The sequence below is a fragment of the Bubalus kerabau genome, chromosome 4 (assembly GCF_029407905.1).
Source record: "Bubalus kerabau isolate K-KA32 ecotype Philippines breed swamp buffalo chromosome 4, PCC_UOA_SB_1v2, whole genome shotgun sequence".
NCBI classification, from domain to species: Eukaryota; Metazoa; Chordata; class Mammalia; order Artiodactyla; family Bovidae; genus Bubalus; species Bubalus kerabau.
Window position 1 is genome coordinate 11,866,109 of NC_073627.1, and position 4,983 is coordinate 11,871,091.

At 49.5% G+C, this 4,983-nt stretch overlaps 1 non-coding gene across 1 annotated transcript; it reads right to left on the minus strand.

Annotated features, from left to right (window-relative positions):
- Positions 1–4,540: 4,540 nt before the first annotated feature.
- TRNAG-CCC (transfer RNA glycine (anticodon CCC)) lies at positions 4,541–4,613 on the minus strand. Its single transcript has one exon. It is a non-coding gene; the product is annotated as a tRNA-Gly (tRNA).
- Between the last annotated feature and the right edge of the window lie 370 nt (positions 4,614–4,983).

The window sequence follows — 4,983 nt, forward strand, 5'->3', positions numbered from 1 at the left end:
TCTACATGTTTCCGTGGAGATGCGGTTCTGTCACTGGCAGTCCTGAGCCTCTTGGCAACACTTCATCCATTTTGGGGCTCATCTGATATTCCGACATTTCTCAAAACTTTGGGGAGAAACTTGTTTACTTTTCTGTTGTTTGTATTTTGTGGCTGTGGGTTTTTTGTTGCTCTTGTTTGTTTGTTTACATTTTTTGACTCACTTTGCAAGGTTCTCGAAGAGAGATTGTGAGTTTCTTCATTTAGCACCTTTCCCATTTGGACTGGTTCTATGTGTGGAATCTGACCCAGAGCCTTTGCACTGCACACGGTGAGAGCTGCAGCACTCACGAGGTTGTCATCTGAAAAGGCACAAGGGGAACCCCTTGCCTAGGCACCCTGGCACCCGTGTAACACAGTCCTGGTGGTAGTGGGGTTGACTGAGGGGAACGGAATTCTGGACTGAGCCAGTGTAGGGGTGGAATGGGGGGCTTCCTAGGTGGCGCTGGTGGTAAAGAATCTGCCAATGCTGCCAATGCAGGAGATGCAAGAGACACAGCTTTGATCTCTGGGTCAGGAAGATTCCCTGGAGGAGGGCATGGCAACCCGCTCCAGTATTCTTGCCTGGGAAATCCCATGGACAGAGCAGCCTGTTGGGCTACCGTCCATGGGGTCACAATGAGTTGGACATGACTAAAGCAACTAAGCATGCACACACGGGTGGAACAGAGGAGGCCGGCAGGGAACACAAATCGGCTGAGGGCAGACACACTCAGCTGGATCGGGGCCTCCGGAGCAGGGGATGGGTGCTTGGCTGGGGCGAAGGGCTGTCAGGTGCCTGCAGGTTCAGCCTCTTTTGGGCAAGCACTGGGGCTGGGCACCTGGTATATTATTGCTGCCACACCTGGTTTCCAGAAGGATAGGCAGGGCCTGAGAAAACAAAGACTATGGCCTTTTGAGGCAGGGCTGGATGGGGCTGGGAAGGACTGCTCCTGGAATTGATCCTCTGTCCTGGGTCCTTGGGTGGTTGACCAGTTAGAAGCCTGCCCTGGCCCCAGGTCACCAGTCTGGCATCCATGGAGAAGGTGCGTCTCATTTGGCCCTCCATCTCTTGACAGACCCACCCACCTCTAGGTGCCAAGAAGTGAATGCTTATTTCCCCAGTGACATCTAAAAGAGAACCTCACAGAAGGGCATTGATCATCACAAAAGAATCACTTGGGTGAGATAGGAATTTAGGCATAAATTACATAATGAGGGCCTGGAGACCCCTTGATCATGCAAATCAGGGCCAGTTTCATGGATGTAACCTGTCCCTAGGACCCTGTGCTTGGTCTAACGCTCTGCTGTCACTGTCTAGAACTTCTGGAAACTTTTAAAACTAGGGGCCCATATTTTCATTTTGTACTGGGCTCTGTGGATTGCACAGCTGGTCCTGACGCAAGGTAGGTCATCCCGATTTGAAAGGCCACACCAAAGGGATGCAGACTTCTACTGGGTAGAGATCCCAGGAGCTCGTGAGCCTTCCATTCAAGTGTGTAGTTGACTGCTTGGACATGGCCGGGCACTCCAGGACTTGAGCCAGTTTCCAAATTCCCTTTGTACATATGTATTAGTTTTCCAAGGCTGCCATAATAAATTACCACACCGCATGGCTTAAAATGACAGAAATGTATTTGCCCTGAGTTCTGAAAACCAGAAATTCAAAATCCAGGTGCCAGCAGGTCCAGACTCCATCTGAAGGTCTCAGGGAGAATCTGCTCAATGCCTTTCTCTGAGCCTCAGGTATTGCTTGCAATCCTTGGTGACCCTTGGCTTCTATAAACATCACTCTGATCTCTGCCTTGGTTGTCACATGACTTCTCCCTGTAAGTCTATCTCTGGATTGCTTCTCTTCTTATAAGGTCACTAAGTCATAAGGGTGAAGGCAGTGGCACCCCACTCCAGTACTCTTGCCTGGAAAATCCCATGGATGGAGGAGCCTGGTAGGCTGCAGTCCATGGGGTCACGAAGAGTCGGATACGACTGAGCGACTTTACTTTCACTTTTCACTTTCATACATTGGAGAAGGAAATGGCAACTCACTCCAGTGTTCTTGCTTGGAGAACCCCAGGGACAGGGGAGCCTGGTGGGCTGCCGTCTATGGGGTCGCACAGAGTCGGACATGACTGAAGTGACTTAGCAGCAGCAGCAGCTGCAAGTCATAAGGGATTCAAGGCCCCACCCTAACAACTTTATCTTGATCACATCTGCCATGATTTCCAAATAAAACCACATTCACAGGTACTGGGAGTGAGGACTTCAACATATAAAACCCTGACTCATGGACACAGTTCAACCTATAAAACCCTGATTCCTAAGCATCCGTCAACTGTTCCCTGAAGAAACCAGGAATGAACCACCTAAGGGCAGGACTCCTATTCTTGGCTTGCTCCCTCTTCTTCCTCAACCAGTGAGATCCCCATGCCCTTTTCCCACCCACAACTGTCGGCAGATCGCTCCTTCTGAGTGCAAGACTTAGGGGAAGGGTATCAGTGGAGTCTGGCCCCATGGTGACAAAGACACACTGTGTGACTATGGCACCTGCGCATTCTCCTTGGTCTCCTAGGGTTCAAAGCTCACTTTCCTTCTGCAAGCCTGCTTCCAAGCCCCAAGGAAGCTTTTATAGTTCCTGAGCAGACGATAGGGATCAAAGATCTGTCGAATTGTTTCCTGGAACAGTTTGCTTTTCTCCCCCCTTGCATTAGTCTTTGGTGCCGAAACTCAGTTTCTGTGCAAGTCATGCGGCTTGAGATAGTTATGAGATCATCTTCGCACGGGTTTTCAGGCTTTTCTCGCCCAGCCCCGTCCTGCTGGCACCACACCTGGCCTCAGAGAGGACCCGGGATCCCATCCCACGGCGAGGAGTGCCTGCAAAAACGAATGTGAGCAGTTTTTGGTGAGTCCTCGCTAAAGATGGGGCCCCTCTCGTGGACTGCAGGGGGCTGTCCATGGGGACAGGACCCTCCAGTGACCATCTCCTTGTTTTCTTAGTTTACAAGGGTTGATTTGCTGTAGTTTTCAAGCATTTTTCGTATATAGACCTCTTAAAGAGGTATTTGAGGGATTGCCTTGGTGGTCCAGTGGTTAAGACTCTGAGTTTCCAAGCAGGGGGACAGGTTCAATCCCTGATCGGGAAACTAAGATCCCACATGTCGTGTGGTACAGCCAAAAGCTTTTTTTAAAATACAGGTATTTGACTCCAGCTGCTCCACCTTGCCATTCCAAATGAAAAGAACCAAATCATAGGAATTCTCAGGTCTGAGAGAAACTCCCCCGCCTGTGCTCAAGATGATGTACATGGACAATCACTGTGGCATTGCGTGTGTTGGAGAAAAAGGCAAAACAACCTAAGGCCAATCCACAGGAGCACCGACTGTGGTTTCTTAGTATAATTGAATTCAGTACACAGTTTAAAAATAGATCAAGCTGCATGTATCCATTTGCTAAACCTCAAAAAACAGGCTGAGGAACTTCCTTGGCTATCCAGTGGTTAAGACTTGGGCTGTCACTGCCGTGGACCTGGATCTGATCCCTGGTGGGGGAACTAAGATCCCACAAGCCACATGGTATGGCAAAAATAAACAACAACAAAAATAAACAGGCCGAGTGTAGAGCCATGCCCAGTACCACACTGTTTATGGGGTTCCCGGGGGCACATGACAAGATGCCCTGTGTTATTTTGGACACACTCATATGCATCACATGGTCCAGAAGTTACCTGTGGGAAGACAGCAAGGGACAGGACCTGGAGACAACAGAACTGGGCTGTCTCTAACTGTGTGTCCTTAAAAAGGAGACCCGGTACAAAGTGTTAAGATGGGTTGAATCTGTGTGACTGGTATATGGATATTTTAAATCATTTGCAGGACTTTTTTAGGATGCTTAAAACAGGCTGCAGGTTAAAAGCATCTTGTTTAGATGTATCAGTGGGCTAGTGACTTTGTGCCAGGGTTGGAGGGAGGAGAGGGGCTCAGGTGAGGGCACACCTGTGGAGGTGACTCATTACAAAGCAGGGAGCATCTGGAGTGGGTTCTGTGGCTGGCAGTCTGGGCAGGGGGTCCTCTGAGGTCCTCTTAACACAAGGTCTTGTGCTTGGATGCGATTGTGTCTCCCCTTTCCCCAATCACCCTTTCATGAGATATTAACCTCACAGATATACTGTCTGTTTATGCACATCTGTGCTTTATATGGGCTTCCCAGGTGGCGCTAGTGGTAAAGAACTTGCCTGCCAAAGCAAGAGACATAAGAGACCTGGGTTCGATCCCTGGGTCAGAAAGATTCCCTGTAGGAGGAAACGGCAACCCACTCTAGTACACAGAAGAGTAAGAATTTTTGCTCAAGAATCGATTTCTGACCCCTTGGGGGCTCTGTCACACCTATTAAGAATGCATGTTCTAGATCCATCTGGTTTGTTTTGTTTTTTCAATGAGACAGATTTTTATTTTATTTTTTATTTATTTGGCTGTACCAGGTCTTAGCTGTAGTATGCAGGATCTTTAGTTGTAGCACGTGGGATCTAGTTCCCTGACCAGGGATTGAACCTGGGCCCCCTGCATTGGGAGCACAGAGTCTTAACCACTGAACCGCCAGGGAAAGCCCCGTCCGTATGGTTTGTAATGTCACCCTCATTCAGTACACCCATTCCCCAGGCCAGGGGCAGCTTCCTGAGATTTAAAGGCAAATCCAGTCTCCTGAATTCAAAAGAAACCCCGTTCTGCTTGCTCTGCTCCTGGTTGAGGGATTGACTTGATATCAACAATAAGGATGGACAGCATCCTCCTGCTGGTCACAGGACACCTGGGCCAGAGCGAGTGTCATGACCTCTCTGAATTGGTCATTTCCTCCCTACTGCTGACTTGGGGAAGAGGGTTTGGATGGAAAGACCTCCTGGACAGGAAGCTGTGTCTCTCTGACCCCAGCCCTCCGTGGCCACCCTTCCCATCCAGGGTGCTGAGGCCGGGCC